At 47.3% G+C, this 18,446-nt stretch overlaps 2 long non-coding RNA genes across 44 annotated transcripts; one reads left to right on the top strand and one right to left on the bottom strand.

The window, feature by feature from the left end:
* Positions 1 to 9,867: 9,867 nt before the first annotated feature.
* On the bottom strand, positions 9,868 to 12,884 carry LOC126990363 (uncharacterized). Of its 41 annotated transcripts, XR_007744258.1 has the most exons (8): positions 12,669 to 12,816; positions 12,072 to 12,204; positions 11,939 to 12,006; positions 11,809 to 11,873; positions 11,611 to 11,740; positions 11,342 to 11,477; positions 10,866 to 11,205; positions 9,868 to 10,797 (listed from the first exon to the last, which is right to left on the bottom strand). It is a non-coding gene; the product is annotated as an uncharacterized LOC126990363 (long non-coding RNA). The 41 variants fall into 41 exon arrangements; XR_007744256.1 differs by lacking the exon at positions 11,809 to 11,873 and having other exon boundaries at positions 11,874 to 12,006; XR_007744248.1 differs by lacking the exon at positions 11,611 to 11,740 and having other exon boundaries at positions 11,342 to 11,545.
* On the top strand, positions 11,317 to 12,821 carry LOC126990364 (uncharacterized). Of its 3 annotated transcripts, none has more exons than XR_007744291.1 (5): positions 11,317 to 11,445; positions 11,514 to 11,708; positions 11,777 to 11,906; positions 11,975 to 12,107; positions 12,705 to 12,821. It is a non-coding gene; the product is annotated as an uncharacterized LOC126990364 (long non-coding RNA). The 3 variants fall into 3 exon arrangements; XR_007744290.1 differs by lacking the exons at positions 11,975 to 12,107; positions 12,705 to 12,821 and adding exons at positions 12,173 to 12,305; positions 12,371 to 12,478; XR_007744289.1 differs by lacking the exons at positions 11,975 to 12,107; positions 12,705 to 12,821 and adding an exon at positions 12,371 to 12,492 and having other exon boundaries at positions 11,777 to 11,974.
* Positions 12,885 to 18,446: the final 5,562 nt, after the last annotated feature.

Raw genomic sequence — 18,446 nt, 5'->3', positions numbered from 1 at the left:
CGACGTTTCTCAAGAGAGAACATGTTAAGGGTAGAAAGCCTTTCTTCGTAGGATTTGTTGCGCAAGGAAGGGATCATTTTCGTTGCCCGACGCTGAACACCTAATTTAGCTATATCCTTTGCATGGTGGGGAGACCAAAACTGTACCGCATATTCCAAGTGGGGTCTGACTAAACTGTTGTAGAGCGGGAGTATTACATCTTTATTCTTGAATAAAAAGTTTCTTTTAATGAAGCCCAACATTCTGTTCGCTTTATTTGCTGCATCGATGCATTGCTGTGAGAATTTGAGGTTTGACGCGATTTTTACCCCCAAGTCCTTGACGCATTGAACGCTTTTGAGTTTAACGCCGCGCATTTCGTAATCGAACTTCTTATTCCTCGTTCCAACTTGAAGGACCTGGCACTTGTCTACCTTAAAGGGCATCTCCCATCTATCCGACCAAGCTGAAATTTTGTGCAAATCCTCCTGGAGGCTTTGCCTGTCTTCTTCAGTGAGAACCGAGTTACCAATCTTTGTGTCGTCTGCAAATTTACTGATGCGGTTATTGAGTCCAACATCCACGTCGTTGATGTAAATAATGAAGAGCACTGGGCCAAGAACCGAGCCCTGAGGGACGCCACTAGTGACCGGCGCCCACTCTGAGTTAAATCCGTCAATCACTACTCTTTGTTGTCTGTTGCTCAACCAATTCGCGATCCATTGGTTTACTTGACCGTCAATACCTATTTGCTTTAATTTGTAAAGTAATTTATGATGCGGGACTTTATCAAACGCTTTCTGGAAATCAAGATAGACTACGTCCAGTGATTTGGTTACGTCATAAACAGTGAAGAGGTCGTTATAAAAGGTTAATAGGTTTGATAGGCAGGATCTTTTGTTTCGGAAACCACGTTGTGAGTCCCCAATTAATGAGTGGCTTTCAAGGTAATTCACAATTTTGTCTCTAATTATGCTCTCAAGTAGCCTACCTACAACCGAAGTTAGACTAATGGGCCTGTAATTACCTGGTACTTTTTTGTCTCCTTTCTTAAAAATCGGTGTCACGTTAGCCTTTTTCCAATCTGAAGGGACGATGCCTTGTTGCAAGGACATATTGAATACGGTTGTGAGGGAGGAGAGTATTTCGCTCTTTGTTTCTTTCAGCAGAGTTGGATATACTTTGTCAGGTCCAGGACTTTTATTTGTTTTAAGTGATTTGAGGGCTTTGAGGACTTCATCGGGTTAGACAATGCATGCTCGGGATTTACATTAGTACTGGTGTTGGTGGTGGTGGTGGAAGGACTGTTATTATTAAACACCGAGGAAAAGTAATTGTTTAATAGGTTTGCAACGTGGTGGCTGTCAGTCACTAGTGCACCGTCGCTGTTTGTTAAAGGTCCAATTCCACTTCTGATCGCCTTTCTGTTGTTTATGTAACTGAAGAAGGATTTTGGATTATTTTTACAGTTGGCTGCAATATTTTCTTCATATCTACGCTTTGCCTGACGCACTAATCTTTTTACTCGTCGCCTGGCATCATTGTAAAGTCTAATGTTTTCGGGCGTGCTTTGCTCTTTCTTTAACCTGTAAGACAATTTTCTCTCCTTGACTGAGTGTTTAATTTCGCTATTAAACCAAGGTGGACTTTTATTAGTGTTAATTCGCTTCTCGCACAAGGGGACAAATGTGTCCTGCTGAGTGAGTAAGTGATCTTTAAAGCTTAGCCAGGCGTCCTCTACATTGCCGTCATCTGATAGTTGCATATCTATTAGTTTTCGTCGGATTTCTACGAAGTTGGCTCTTTTGAAATTGGGCACCTTTACTTTATTTTCAGTCACCGATGTTTGAGCTCTAATGTCAACGCGCACTAGTTTATGATCGCAGGAACCGAGGTGTTCTCCTACCGTGACATTACTGACTAGGTTATCTTGGGTCGCTATAACAAGGTCAAGTATGTTATTTTGTCGAGTTGGTTCAGAAACCATTTGGCTTAGATAATTTTCCTCTAGAAATTCGATCATTCTTTGGGACTCACCTTCTGTACCCGACAGTGTCGCCCAGTCGATATGGGGGAGGTTAAAGTGTCCTAGTATCAGAGAGTCGCTGTTATTAAGTGATTGCCTTAAGACGCTGCACATTTCAAGATCGGCATCGAGTGATTGCTCCGGAGGCCTGTAAGTGACAGATATATTTAAATTGGAGGAAAGAAGAAATTGAAGAACGAAAGAGGCAAGAAGAAATTGAAGAACGGAAGAGGAAAGAAGAAATTGAAGAACGAAAGAGGCAAGAAGAAATTGAAGAACGGAAGAGGAAAGAAGAAATTGAAGAACGAAAGAGGCAAGAAGAAATTGAAGAACGGAAGAGGAAAGAAGAAATTGAAGAAATGCAGAAGGAAGAAGAGCGAAAGTTCGAGTTAGCGAAGCTTGAGGCAGAGAAGGAACTGGAGCTGGCTCGGATCGCCGCTTCGAGTAAGTCTGCTCCTCGTTTTGACGGTGAGTGTGCTGACCGTCCTTGTTTACAAGGATGGAGATGACTTTGCTTCTTACCTTACCAGATTCGAAAGGACAGCTGAGCTTTTGAAGGTTGACAAGGATGCTTATGCTGTAAGATTGGGAGCCCGTTTGTCTGGAAAAGCTGCTGGGATTTACACTTCGCTTTCTCCTGAGATTGTTGCTGACTACCATCTTCTGAAGAAGTCCCTACTGAAGAGCTTTTGCAAGACTCCCGACGGCTTTAGAGTGGACTTCAGGTCAGGCAAGATTCAGCCAGGTGAAACTTACGAGCAGTTCAGCATTCAACTTGGCCGCTCGTTTGAACAGTGGTTAGAGGCTTCCAATATTGACTTCACCTACGCTTCTTTAAAGGACTTTATGTTGCTAGATCGGTTCATCTCCTCTCTTCTCCCTGATCTTCGGACGTTTATTAAGGAACGTGGAGTGCGGCCGCTGGCGGCCGCCGTACAGTTAGCCGACGACTGGTCATCGGCGCGCCACTCATATCCCAGGTCTCCCCAGTCGTCATATGCCAGCAAGAAGACACACAAGAAAGATAAAGCTTCCTTCGACTCCGGTTCTCCTGCCGCCAAAGTTCCTGCCTTCACCCTGAAGTGCCATCAATGCGGGGAGGTAGGCCATATCCGCCCCAGGTGCCCTAAGAATCCTCGCGCCTTCAAGGACGCGCCGTCCTCCTCAGTTAACATAGGCTTCTGTTGGGAGGACAGGAAAGTTTCCAACTACTGTGTTGCGGGGACCATCAACGGCGCCTGGACTTCTACAATCATCCGTGACGCCGGTTATTCCAGCCTCATCGTTTCCGAGGAGGCCTTGCCAGATGTTGGAACGTAACTGTAAGAAGGTAACCGTTTACGACTACCTAGGTCGGCCAGACACCTTCCCCGTCGTTCGGTGCTACCTAAAGTGTCCCTACTATGAAGGCTGGGCTGATGCCATCCGTGCACCTATCAAGTTTGCAACCGCTATGATTGGTGACATTCCCGGGGCCCGTAAGCCTGACGACCCTGTCTGTACATCTGATCTAACCACGCCTGCCTCAATCTCCACTCCTCAGGAACAAGATGCTCGTCCTCCTCTCCGTACAACGCCTGTTACGCAAGATTCCTCTACTTCGCTTCAGGTCGTCTCCTCTCATTCCGAGTCTGAATTAGCCTGTGTTGTTCAGACTCGTGTTGGTTCTGCGCGTGTGAGACGCCTGCATCCGCCTGTTCTCTCCGACTTACAACCACTCAAGGTAACGCCCGCCGACTTTGCTCGTTTACAGGAGACCTGCCCCTCCCTCGGCGTAGTGCGCGCCAAGGCTACTGCCGGACTGCCCGATGTAGCCCGGAATGGAGCGTCCTACAAGTTCTCCTGGACGAATGGACTCCTGTATAGAGACTGTGTCGCTTCTAGCCGGCCCGGCAAGGTCGGGACTCGGACGTTGGTGCTCCCTTCTGACTGCCGTCAAATCGTGCTACAAGTGGCCCACGAGAGTCCCCTCGCCGGTCACTTCTCTCATCGGAAGACGGAATCGAAGGTGAGCGATAACTTCTTCTGGCCTGGCATGTGGGCCGATATCCGTGACTACTGTCGGTCCCACGACATATGCCAGCGTAAGTCTTATAAGGGCCAGGTTAAACCCGTCCCCCTCCAACCATTGCCTGTCGTCACGGAACCATTCTCCAGAGTTGCTGTGGATGTGGTGGGCCCTCTCTCTCCGCCGTCTGCAGAAGGACACTGGTATATTCTCATCCTGATTGACTTTGCCACAGGGTTCCCTGAAGCCATTCCATTCAAGGATGTGGACTCTGTTTCTGTTGCTGAGGCTCTTCTGTCTTCATTTTCCAGGGTCGGAATTCCCCGGGAAATCCTGAGCGACAGAGGTACTCAATTCACTTCTCAGCTAATTGCCGAGCTTCACAAGCTACTTGGTGTGAGGCCCCAGTTCACCACACCGTTTCATCCGAGTGGTAATGGTCGAGTGGAGAGACTGCATGGGCCCCTCAAAGCTGCTCTACGGAAGGTTTGCAGCGAGAAGCCTAGAGTGGCATCGCTACCTTATTCCGACTTTGTTTGCCCTCAGGGAAATGCCCAGCGACCGCACCGGCTTGTCGGCCCTCGATCTCCTCTACGGGCGCACTGTGCGAGGGCCCTTGACTGTCCTGAAGGACTTATGGGAAGACCGTGAAGAACGGACGAGTCTGCAATACGTCATCGAGCTCAGGGAGAAACTGACCGAATGTGCTCAGCTCGCCGCCCGGGAGGCTGACGTAAGTACTGCAAAGTACAAGTCTTATTTTGACCTGCGATCCCAAGATAGACAATTCAAGCCTGGCGACGAGGTCCTAGTTCTTCTCCCTGACTCTACCAAGAAGTTCCTCGTTTCCTGGCGTGGCCCATTCAAAGTGTTGGAACGACGAAACAAGGTGGACTACCTGGTTGATGACCCGAGGGGGCCTAAGCTGTACCACGCCAACCTCCTAAAAAAGGTACCATCGCCGCGCTCAAGTAAACTTCGCGTATGTCAAGGACGATACTTCAGCGACGGATGATGACTGCTCACCCACAGGACCTTTGGAAGCAGAGGACCCTGACGACCTTGTTCCCTGTCCTTTGGTCTGTTCCGTTCCTGATTCCGCCCTCAACCCGGCGCTGGACATCAACAAGTCCCTGGAGTGGAACCAGCGCTCATCGTTAGAAGACGTACTTTCCACCTTTAAGGACGTATTTTCAGAGACTCCAGGTTGCACCAACACCCTGCAACATGACATAATTTTAATCACCACCAACAGAGTCTTCACGAAGAACTACCCTGTGCCGATCCACCTCCGTCCTTACTTTGAGAAGGAAGTTAACAACCTCCTCCAACTTGGCATCATCCAGCCGTCGTCCTCTCTACACTGCTCTCCCGTGGTAATGGTACGCAAGTCTGACGGGAGCTACCGAATGGCCATAGACTTCAGGCAACTTAACTCCGTTACTGTTTTTGATGCTGAGCCTACCTGTTCCGTCGAAGGGGACTTGCACAAGTTTGCAGGAGCTACCTACTTTTCGGAGCTTGACTTGTGCAAGGCCTACTACCAGATCCCCTTGACCGACCGTGCCAAGCCTCTCACTGCTTTCTCCACCCACCAAGGATTGATGGAGTTCTGTCGACTTCCCTTCGGTCTCGTCACCGCCTGCTACACCTACATCCGCCTCATGAGGACTGTTCTCGCGGATCTGCCTAACATCTCCTTTTATTTTGATAACGTCTTCATTTACTCGTCAGATTGGCCCAGTCACCTAACAGCTCTAACATCTGTCCTTGAGCGGCTTCGTCATCACCGGCTGACGGCGAAACCATCCAAGTGTCGGTTTGGCTTCCCTTCTATCCAGTACTTGGGGTTTGTGATTGACGTGGTGCACCTTCGCCCCATGCGGGACAAGACTGAGGCCCTGAAGCAGATCAGCCCTCCTACTACCAAAAAAAGTCTTCGCAGCTTCCTGGGGATGGCTTCGTTCTACCGCTGTTTCATCCCCATGGCTGCCGAGCTCACGGGACCTCTCTCCGACCTTCCCCGGAAACCCCAACGTGAGCCGCTGCCGTGGACTGAAGACCTGTTATCACGGTTCGAACAACTGAAGGACGCCTTGCCATCGCAGCCAGTCCTACGATTACCTAACCCCGCCTTGCCTTTTGTTCTTGGGACAGACGCCTCGAACTTCGGGTTGGGAGCTGTGCTGCTGCAGTACTACAAGGACACCCCCATCCAGTCTGGTATGCCAGTCGGAAGCTGCTTGACCGGGAAAAGAGATACGCCCCCATCGAACGAGAAGCCCTTGCCATTTTGTTCGGGATCTCCAAGTTTGACTTCTACCTCAGAGGTAAAGAGTTCATTTTAGAAACAGATCATAAACCTCTGGTATATCTCCACAAGTCCAAGTGCTCCAACGACAGACTGTTGAGGTGGGCCCTTCAGCTGCAGAACTACCCGTTCCAGTTGGTTCATCTTGCCGGCCGAGACAACGTGGGCGCAGACTTTCTGAGTCGCTCCTTAGGAGGTGAACGTTAGCCGTTCCTCTTTGTCATTTCTGGTTGCTTATTTCTTGTTGTATCGTGTTAGTTCAGTTTAATCTACCTACGGTAGATTTTTGTAAGGGGGCTTATGTGAGGGCTGAACTACCACTAACACACACACACATGTACACTCACTCACACACACACACACACACACACACACACACACACACACACACACACACACACACACACACACCAGTATAAGGGTTGATGCTCTTTCGATTATTCCCAGCTTGCCGCTACACCCAGCCTGCTTCACCCAGCCTGCTTTGTTCGCCGACCCGAAGCTGCTCCTGGTGGCGATGCAGTCTCATTCAGCTTCACGGTCGGCGCCCTGACTTCACGCAGCGTCGAAGCGAGCCAAGGTGGTGTGGTTGCCCGAGAGCTGAGGCAGAGCGGAACTGACCCAAGAGCGATCCTGGACCTGCGTCCCCTATCCTCCCTCTCAACCTTGGAGCCCCGCAGTCCACTGGGCACGGCCTGCTTGCGCCTCCGTCCCACCTACCCAGTTTCGTCTCCTCGCCGAGCTGACACCGTTTGTTCGTCCTTGGCTCCCCGTCTAACCCGGCGTCATCATCTACGGGCACTCAGGCAGCTGACATTCTGCTGAGCCCGTCCTCCTCCATCGAGTGACGTCTACGAGGCAGTGTGCGTCTCTACATCACCGCAACGGGCGTCTCTTCCCACGAGGCACCACTCACAATTGCCGGGTCGGGCTGCCGCTTTCCCTGGGTCCTGTCGCGGTCTACTGGAGAGTACGGGAGGTGTATTGGACTTTGTACCTCAACATGTTTACACTTCCACTTTTGGTTGTTTTGATCATATTCCTTAGAAACCTGGTGAAGGTATAATCATACTTGGACTCGATTGAAGTAGTTGCCGCCGTTCTCCTGGCTTCAATCAGTCCTATAACCATCTGAACCTCCTGGCATTGACAAACATACTCTTAAACATATCGGCGCAAGCACACATATTTGACACGGTTTTCCTAGGAGCTTTGGGCATTTCCTTGGGTAGCTTAATAACCCTGGTGGTAGTTTGGCCCTTCCTTTGTACCAAAGAACTTAAAAAAAAAACTCATTAGAACCTGATTTGTCTTCTTTTTGGCATTTGGAAATTGTTGATGGGAGGTGTGGAGGGGTCTGACAGTGCCGACCTAAGATTTATCTGTACATGTTAGAAATTGGAGCATCAGGAAGAGGTCAGTATTTACACTTTCTTGCGTTTACTTGTGGAGTTTCTATTGCTTAATAACTTAGCTCTTCTTCTGTATGTGATTGAAACAAGAGGATCAGGGCGAGGTTAATATTTGCAATTTGTACATTTTGTAATAGTCATAAGCTTGGATAATAATTTTTAGTGATGACACCCAAAAAAACAACCAATTCCTGCCTCTTAAATATCATTAATGGATAGATTCAGATATCGACGTAATGTACAGATAGATAAATATGAATAGATGGCTTAGACACACACACACACACACACACACACACACACACACACACACACACACACACACACACACAAAAACACACGTACCCCCTCACACACACAAACACACGTACCCCCCCCACACACACAATGACACGTACCCCCCCCACACACAAACACACGTACCCCCCACACACACGCGCACGTACCCCCCCACACACACAAACACACGTATTTCCCACAAACACAAACACACGTACCCCCCCCCACACAAATAGAACAAGAAGAAATCACAATTTGAAGATAAGTGGTAAAAGATTATCGTCGTACGAAGCTAAACACTTCTTCAATCGAGTTGTTAATGTTTGGAACTCTCTTCCCTGTGATGTCGTTGATAGTACAACAGTTACGGCCTTCAAGAATAGATTAGACAAGTATTTTGAATCCAACCAGCAACTAAGATATTACTCATTGTCGTAATAACGTTAAGTTTTTTCGAATACTGGTGTCTTTGTCCGCTTTAATCGCCCGGTTAGTGGTAGCAGCAATGGTAGTTCTTTCCTCTTTCCTACATAAATTCCATGCAGTTTTTCCATGCTGCATGGTTCTTTTTCCTTTCCTGCCAGCTTTGGCTGGAGAGATGGGGGGGTGGGGAGGAGCCTTCACCTTTGCCTTCCTTCATCTTCCACCTTTGATTAGATAGTTAGTGTAGCTTGTCACAAACAGCCTCGTAAGGACCAGCAGTTCTGCTGTTGTTTGTTCTTCCTTTTTTGATTTTTTTGTTCCTCCTCCTCCTTTTTCTCCCTCTCGCTAGCTCCCCTTTCTTGACCTCTACCTCGTCGTCTTTTTCCCTTGCTATTTTATCCTCCTCCTCCTCCTCCTCACGCGTGGGTCAGTGAAATGGGTATGCCTGGGAAAGGTAAGCTGCGTGTCACAATCGGTCCTGTGTCGCCGGCTGAGGGGGTCTGCTGTTACCTGCGCGGGGTCATGGGCCAAGGGGACGGAGGAGCGCGCCGGGGTAATGCGTAGGTTATCGTGTGACCTCCCCCCCCCTCCTTCACCCCTCTTCCCACCATCATCTTTGCCTTATACAGTGTTGCGTCCTGGTGTTTTTTCTTGTGAGTGCTTCATATATTGTTTTAAATGAGGGTTTGATAGTTTTATGTGTGTGTGTGGGGGGGGGGGGGGTGTTAGTGGTTGAATGTAGGGAAGTAAGCCAGCCATGTATTAGCACAGGTATGAAGGGTTATACAGTAAGGTTAGGTTAGGAAGGTTAGGTTAGGTTAGGTGTGGGTTTTATGGTTGAGGGAAGATTGTGTGCTGATAGCGGAGACAGTAACAGGAAGAGGCAGGCAGATGTAGAAAAAGTCACCCAACCAGCCAAGTATTAGTACGGGTGTGAAGGGGATATACATGAAGGTTAGGTTAGGTTAGGTGTAGGGGAGGCAGGCAGAGGTAGAAGAGTCACCCAACCAGTCAGGTATTAGTACAGGTGTGAATGGGGTTTAAGGGCCATATTCTTAAACGTAAAAGAACTTAAGAACGTCAGGAGTCTGCGAGAGGCCGGTTGGTTTATACAAAGCAGCTCCGGTAAGCCTAATCCCACCTTACCTCACTATCCATGTTAGATCGTTAAGTGGTTTGTTGTTTGTTTGTTAATGGGTAGTCAAACAGCTGTATTACCGTCAGTTAGGTAGGTTAGTTAAATAGATAGTTTGATAGTTAGTTAAGCAGTTAGAGTCAGTTAGTTAATTTTACTATATTCTGTATTTATTTATTTATATTATTTTTTTTCTTTTTTTTTCTTTTTCCTTTTCTTTCTTTCTTTTCTTTTTTCTATTTGTTTTCTTTTTCTTTTCTTTTTCTTTCTTTTTTCCTTTGTGTTTTCTCGGTGTTGGTTTTCTTTTTTGATGTTCTTTTTTGGTGTTCTTTTTTGGTGTTCTTTTTTCCTATCATCCTTTTGTTGATGTTCCTTGGTCTGGATGAGCCGCTTTCCTCCCAGAAGAGACCCATCCATAATTTTGGTGATGTTGTTTGGGACCGAAAGGTGGATGATGCTTCTTTGTATTTCTCTTTTCTTGATGTTGTTCATTTATTTCTGTTGCTTTTCTTTTTCGATGTTTTTCTGTTCTTTTTCCATTTTTTTTGGTGTTCTTTTCTATATCATCCCTTGTTGATGTTCTTTGGTCTGGGTGAGCCGCTTTCTCCCCAGAAGAGACCCACCCATAATTTTGGTGATGTTAGTCAGGGCCGGAAGGTGGATGATGTTTGTTATATTTTTCTTTCCTTGATGTGTTTTTCTTTATGTTTTTTTTATTTCATTTATTCATATCATCCTTTGGTTGATGTTCTTTGGTCTGGACGAGCCGCTTTCTCCCCAGAAGAGACCCATCCATAATTTTGGCGATGTTAGGGCCTAAAGGTGGATGATCTTTTTGTTTCTTTTCTTGATGTTTCGTTTCTGTATTTTCCATTTTTCTGGTGTTCCTTTTTATTTTCCTTTTCTTTGGTGTTCCCATCGCGTGGATTGTCTACGACAGTATAACGAGCACCACAAGCCCGGGTTTGTTTAAAGTTTGCTCTCCTAGGCAGATTGCCTACCACGGCTGACGACCTCCACCTGCCCGGGTTTATTGTTCGGAGTTTGCTCTCCTAGGCAGATTGCCTACCACGGCTGACGACCTCCACCTGGCCGGGTTTATTGTTCGGAGTTTGCTCTCCTAGGCAGATTGCCTACCACGGCTGACGACCTCCACCTGCCCGGGTTTATTGTTCGGAGTTTGCTCTCCTAGGCAGATTGCCTACCACGGCTGACGACCTCCACCTGCCCAGGTTTATTGTTCGGAGTTTGCTCTCCTAGGCAGATTGCCTATCACGGCTGACGACCTCCACCTGCCCGGGTTTATTGTTCGGAGTTTGCTCTCCTAGGCAGATTGCCTACCACGGCTGACGACCTCCACCTGGCCGGGTTTATTGTTCGGAGTTTGCTCTCCTAGGCAGATTGCCTACCACGGCTGACGACCTCCACCTGCCCGGGTTTATTGTTCGGAGTTTGCTCTCCTAGGCAGATTGCCTACCACGGCTGACGACCTCCACCTGGCCGGGTTTATTGTTCGGAGTTTGCTCTCCTAGGCAGATTGCCTACCACGGCTGACGACCTCCACCTGGCCGGGTTTATTGTTCGGAGTTTGCTCTCCTAGGTGAACTGCCTACCACGGCTGACGACCTCCACCTGGCCGAGTTTATTGTTCGGAGTTTGCTCTCCTAGGTGAACTGCCTACCACGGCTGACGACCTCCACCTGCCCGGGTTTATTGTTTGGAGTTTGCTCTCCTAGGTGAACTGCCTACCACGGCTGACGACCTCCACCTGGCCGGGTTTATTGTTCGGAGTTTGCTCTCCTAGGTGAACTGCCTACCACGGCTGACGACCTCCACCTGCCCGGGTTTGTTGTTCGGAGTTTGCTCTCCTAGGTGAACTGCCTACCACGGCTAACGAGCCCCACCTGCCCGGGTTTGTTGTTCGGAGTTTGCTCTCCTAGGTGAATTGCCTACCACGGCTAACGAGCCCCACCTGCCCGCGTTTGTTTAGAGTTTGCTCTCCTAGGTGAACTGCCTACCACGGCTAACGAGCCTCACCTGCCCGGGTTTGTTTAGAGTTTGCTCTCCTAGGTGAATTGCCTCCCACGGCTAACGACCTCCACCTGCCCGGGTTTGTTTAGAGTTTGCTCTCCTAGGTGAATTGCCTACCACGGCTAACGACCTCCACCTGCCCGGGTTTATTTTTCGGAGTTTGCTCTCCTAGGTGAATTGCCTCCCACGGCTAACGACCTCCACCTGCCCGGGTTTGTTTAGAGTTTGCTCTCCTAGGTGAATTGCCTCCCACGGCTAACGACCTCCACCTGCCCGGGTTTGTTTAGAGTTTGCTCTCCTAGGTGAATTGCCTACCACGGCTAACGACCTCCACCTGCCCGGGTTTATTGTTCGGAGTTTGCTCTCCTAGGTGAATTGCCTCCCACGGCTAACGACCTCCACCTGCCCGGGTTTGTATAGAGTTTGCTCTCCTAGGTGAATTGCCTCCCACGGCTAACGACCTCCACCTGCCCGGGTTTATTGTTCGGAGTTTGCTCTCCTAGGTGAATTGCCTCCCACGGCTAACGACCTCCACCTGCCCGGGTTTGTTTAGAGTTTGCTCTCCTAGGCAGATTGCCTACCACGGCTAACGAGCTCCACCTGCCCGGGTTTATTGTTCGGAGTTTGCTCTCCTAGGCAGACTGCCTACCACGGCTAACGACCTCCACCTGCCCGGGTTTGTTTAGAGTTTGCTCTCCTAGGTGAACTGCCTACCACGGCTAACGACCTCCACATGCCCGGGTTTGTTTAGAGTTTGCTCTCCTAGGTGAATTGCCTACCACGGCTAACGACCTCCACCTGCCCGGGTTTATTGTTCGGAGTTTGCTCTCCTAGGTGAATTGCCTCCCACAGCTAACGACCTCCACCTGCCCGGGTTTGTTTAGAGTTTGCTCTCCTAGGTGAATTGCCTCCCACGGCTAACGACCTCCACCTGCCCGGGTTTATTGTTCGGAGTTTGCTCTCCTAGGTGAATTGCCTCCCACTGCTAACGACCTCCACCTGCCCGGGTTTGTATAGAGTTTGCTCTCCTAGGTGTATTGCCTCCCACGGCTAACGACCTCCACCTGCCCGGGTTTATTGTTCGGAGTTTGCTCTCCTAGGCAGACTGCCTACCACGGCTAACGAGCTTCACCTGCCCGGGTTTGTAGCCGGAAGATCTCCGGCACCTCCGTCGGGGCCCCGAGGGACGCCGAGGAGCCCTGCCTGGAGCCCTCCAGTCCTGCCATGCTCGCCAGGGAGACCTTGGGCTCGCTGGCGCTCCACACCCCCGCCGAGGCGAGGATGCAAGAACTCGCTTCTTAAAACTACCAGACTGGATTATAAAATTAATGATAATTACTGTGGAGGCGCCGGTCACCGCGTTTATCGGTTCAGGGATGGAAGACCGACGGGCCTGGGAAACGCGCACAAGCATCCAAAGGAGTCCTCGCGACGGCTTGCGACGCAGCATCCGTTTCCCTTTTTCTTTCTCATTCCATTTTTTCTTTTTTATTATATTTTCCTTCTCTGATTGATTGATTGATTGATTTTACTTGGTAGGAACCTGTTCACCAATTAACATCATTCAGGTATACATTGCACCCACACACCTGCGGAGAGAAAACACCAGTGAGAGTGCTGACGCTCACGAGGACGGCCCGCTAGAGTTTCCTAACATTCGCATCGGGGCCCAATTCTCTTAAGTCGTCTGTCTCTTTATTTTTCTCTTCTCTACTTCATTCTATTTCTAACTTTCTTTCATCCTTGCTCTCCATCTATGAATTTATTTTTATATTTCTCTCTCTCTCTCTCTCTCTCTCTCTCTCTCTCTCTCTCTCTCTCTCTCTCTCTCTCTCTCTCTCTCTCTCACACACACACACACACACACACACACACACACACACACAGCTTTCGTAGGCGTTGTTGGTATTGCCAGGGGTAGTTTGATGACCCTGGTGGTAGTCTGACCTCCTATCTGTACTATGGACCTAAAAAAAACACTCATGAGAATCCGACTGATCTCCTTTGACCCCTGTGAAAAAAGTTGGTATGAGAGACAGAAGCGTCTGAGAATACCGGCCTAGGAGTTGTCATGTATAAGTCGAGTGTCCTCTTGTTGGGTTAAGGAAATGCACTGTTAATTATTTGTTCATTTATTGGCATCACAGGAGGCGGCTCAAAGACAAAACAAAACACACTCACTAAAAAAACACCAACCACTTCTCCCACAATCAGAAAACACTCACCATCATGTGTTTTTTTCTTTTTTTTCTCTCTCTCATTTATATATTTATTTTCGCATCCTGGCAGGCAAACATTAACACACACACAAAAACATAACCACTTCTCCCACTATCAGAAAACAGTCACCATAATGTGCTTTTTCTATTTTTTTCTCTCCCATTTATCTAATTATTCTCGCATCACAGGAGGCAGCTCAAGGGTAACACAATAACACCCCAAAAAACTAAACCACTTCTCCCACAATCAGAAAGCACTCACTATCATGTGCTTTTCTCATTTTTTTCTCTCCCATTTATCTGTTTGTTTTCGCATCATAGGAAGCAGCTCAAAGGTAAAACAATAACACACAAAAGAGTCTGTGCACCACTTCTCCTAACACAAACACACGAAAAAAATAGCTGCCATCAAGTGCTTTTTCTCTTTTTTCTTTTCTTTCATTGATTTTTCACATCACAGGAGTTTCATTTGATGATGAAAGCTCGGCATGCAGCTTTTTTTTTATTTATATTGCCATTGTGCGGAACTTATTCTATGAGTGTGTCGGAAAAATGACTGAACTGGTAAATGTTATGAAAGAGATGGGGAAGCAAAATGGGGTTCAATCCTTATGAGAAGAAAGTTTTATCTACGAATTATTGGGTCTGGATTAAAGTCTTCCTCCACCTTTTCCGCTGCTTCCTCCTCTTCCTCCTTTTCTTCCTCCACTTACCCTCTTCTAGGTTCTATCTGTACACCTCAATATAGTTTCTCGCGGAAATACTACAAGAATACACAGTCGTTCCACGCACAGCATGATGACGTCACACTCTCATCTGACCTAAATCTAGGCTCCAGGGTTCCCATGAAAACAACAACAACTAAAAGTAAAGGGATGACTCATGTGTGAGAAATATAATGCAAATAAGAGATAGCGAAAAAAAAGAACCTGATGTTAAAGGCCAGTCTTACAGTCCAGTACAGCACGTTTGTAAGCTCCCCAACCAAACACAAAACACGACGAAAATTCCTCGTATAGTTTTTTTTTTCTTACAGCAGAGGAGTCAGTTCAAGGGCATAAAGAAGGTAACAAATGTGAAAAAACACTATACAAGGAATTTTCGTCGTGTTTCGTGTTTGGTTGGGGAGCTTACAAACGTGCTGTATGCTTACGAAAGTGCGTCGCCTCCTCTGGCGACGGCCGCGGCGACGCTGCAGTCGCCGCAGCCGTGAAATAGCTCGCAGAGGGTTTAGGGTCGGGGAGCATAGTTAAACTACTCCAACCGAACTTTACGACCTACTAACGTGGGGTCTGCGCCCCCCTCGACCGCCCCTTCTAACCAGCCCCCCCCCCTTGACTCCCCCACATGTATATGTGACTTATTTCAGCGAGGAGATATTTCTCGCAACACCGGCTGCAGCGTCGCCGCGGCCGCCGCCAGAGGAGGCGACGCGCTTTCGTAAACATTATCCCCTATTTTCAGGAGTAAAAACAAAGTCCTTGAATTGGATTTTCAAAGCGTTTCCGTGACTGTTGAAGGTTTGTAGAAAAGATATATGAAGAGATACTGATGTTTCATAAAGTAGGTAATGAGATACTGGCACGGACCTAAAACGAATCTTAACCCATTTCGGCGCCCGAGCTCACATATTTGACACGGTCTTCGTATGAGTTTTCGGTATTTCCAGGAGTATTTTAATGGTCCTAGTAGTAGTTTGATTCTTCTTCTGTACCATGAACCTGAAAACACTCTCATGAGAACCCAATTGATCCCCTTTTTGGCCTTTGGAAATAGTTGGTGTGAGAGGCGGAAGTGTCTGCCAATACTAACCAAGGAGTCTGCAGGAGGCCGGTGGGCGTATACAAGGCAGCTCCCGTGAACCTGACCCACCTAACGTCACTGTTCAATCTGATCTTCATAATCTTCACCCATTTCTAGTCCACTGCAGCATAGAGGCCTTTCCCAACGTCCTCCACCTCTCCTAACCCCACCTAACTTAACCTAACCCCACTCGGATCTTCATAATCCTCAGTCATGACTTATCCACTGCAGCATAGAGCCCTTTCCCAACGTCCTCCACCTATCCTAACCCCACCTAACCTAACCTAACCCCACTCTGACCTTCATAATCCTCAGTCATGACTAATCCACTGCAGCATAGAGCCCTTTCCCAACGTCCTCCACTCCTCTCTGTTTGATATACTACTCCATCGTGCTTCGGCAAATACTCTTAACTAATATAATCTTCATCTTCAGGCATTGCTAGTCTACTGCAGAACAAAGGCCTTTCCCAACGTCATCCACCCTTCCCTGTTATTATACTCCATCGTGGTTTGGCAAATACTCAAACTTCATCTAATCTTCATCTTAAGGCCTTGTTAGTCCAATACAAAACAAAGGCCTTTCCCAGCGTCCTCCACCTTTCTATGTTAGTTGTTAGACCTCTTCATCCTGCTCTGGCAAATGCTCTAACTTTAGGGATTGACACTGTAAACTTCATATCGTCAGCCTATGGCAGAGGTCTTTCTCAATGGTCCATCTCTATTCCTTCACCTTTCTCTGATTGATGTTAGATTACGCCATCCTGCTTCGGCAAATGCTCTAACTTAAGTGACTGCAATACTCTAATATTCACCATCGTAAGTTATTACTGGTTTATTACAAAGGCCTTTCCCAGTTGTCTGTTCCTCTACCTTTCTCTGTTTGATGTTAGTGTACTCCATCCTGCTCCGGCCAATGATCTAATGTAATCTCTCCACCTGCTCGCCCTCTGCCCGCCCTGACGTGTACATGTTCTGGGTCGTCACTGTTGCGTTGGCTGTCCTCCTGATGTCAGTTCTCCGCGTGCTGTGTCCCGCCGAGTCCATTTCTCGTTCTTGTTTGTTGTTAGATTATCTTTAGTTTTTGTTGTTACCTAATCCATGATGCTCTCTCTGTCTGTCTGTCTGTCCGTCTCTCTCTCTCTCTCTCTCTCTCTCTCTCTCTCTCTCTCTCTCTCTCTCTCTCTCTCTCTCTCTCTCTCTCTCTCTCTCTCTCTCTTGTAGCCTAAGAAACAAATTTGATGAACTGAGATGTCTTGCTCTAACAGAAAATTTTGACATAATTGCTATAACCGAAACATTTATCGACACCACAAATATTGATTTAAGTTCCGAATACAACATAGATGCCTACAGACTCTTCAACAAAGATCGTGTAAACCGTAGAGGCGGTGGCGTCGCCCTTTATGTCAAAAGCTATTTGCAACCCACTGACAAAACACCGAGAAACAGTAACGTTGAACATTTGTGCGTGCGAGTAAACATTGCAAAAGTCAATTTAAATATATCTGTCACCTACAGACCTCCCGGGCAATCACTCGATGACGACCTTGAAATGTACAGCGTCTTAAGGCAGTCACTTAATAACAGCGACTCACTGATATTAGGAGACTTTAACCTCCCCCATATCGACTGGGCGACACTGTCAGGTACAGAAGGCGAGTCACATAGAATGATCGAATTTCTAGAAGAAAATTATTTAAGCCAAATGGTTTCTGAGCCAACTCGACAAAATAATATACTCGACCTTGTTATAACGACCCAAGATAACCTAGTCAGTAGTGTCACGGTAGGTGAACACCTCGGTTCTTGCGATCATAAATTAGCGCGCGTCGACATTAGAGCTCAATCATCAGTGACTGAAAATAAAGTAAAGGTGCCCAATTTCAAAAGAGCTAACTTCGTAGAAATCCGACAAAACAGAAATACAACTATCAGATGACGGCAACGTAGATGAAGCCTGGCTAAGCTTTAAAAATCACTTACTCACTCAGCAGAACACATTCGTTCCCTTGTGCGAGAAGCGAATTAACACTAATAAAAGCCCACCGTGGTTTAATAGCGAAATTAAACAATCATTCAATGAAAGAAAATTGTTTTACAGGTTAAAGAAAGAACAAAGCACGCCCGAAAACATTAGACTTTATAATGATGCCAGGCGACGAGTAAAAAGACTAGTAGGTCAGGCAAAGCGTAGATATGAAGAAAATATTGCAGCCAACTGTAAAAATAATCCGAAATCTTTCTTCAGTTACATAAACAACAGAAAGGCGATCAAAAGTGGTATTGGACCTTTAACAAACAGCGACGGTGCACTAGTGACTGACAGCCAACACATTGCAAACCTCTTAAACAATTACTTTTCCTCGGTGTTTAATACTAACAGTCTTCCTCTCGCTACCACCAACACCAGTACTAATGTAAATCTCGAGCATGCATTGCCTAATTTTGAAATAACAACCGATGAAGTCCTTAAAGCTCTCCATTCGCTTAAAACAAATAAAAGTCCCGGACCCGACAAAGTATATCCTATACTGCTTAAAGAAACAAAGAGCGAAATACTCTCCTCCCTCACTACCGTATTCAATATGTCCTTGCGACAAGGCATCGTCCCTTCGGATTGGAAAAAGGCTAACGTGACACCGATTTTTAAGAAAGGAGACAAAAAAATACCAGGTAACTACCGACCCATTAGTCTAACTTCAATTGTAGGTAAGCTACTCGAGAGCATAATTAGAGACAAAATTGTGAGTTACCTCGAAAGCCACTCATTAATTGGAGATTCACAACATGGCTTCCGTAACAAAAGATCCTGCCTGTC

The sequence above is a fragment of the Eriocheir sinensis genome, unplaced genomic scaffold, assembly GCF_024679095.1.
Source record: "Eriocheir sinensis breed Jianghai 21 unplaced genomic scaffold, ASM2467909v1 Scaffold159, whole genome shotgun sequence".
NCBI classification, from domain to species: Eukaryota; Metazoa; Arthropoda; class Malacostraca; order Decapoda; family Varunidae; genus Eriocheir; species Eriocheir sinensis.
The sequence above is the reverse complement of the archived record's forward strand: the minus strand, read 5'-3'. Positions and strand labels throughout refer to the sequence as shown.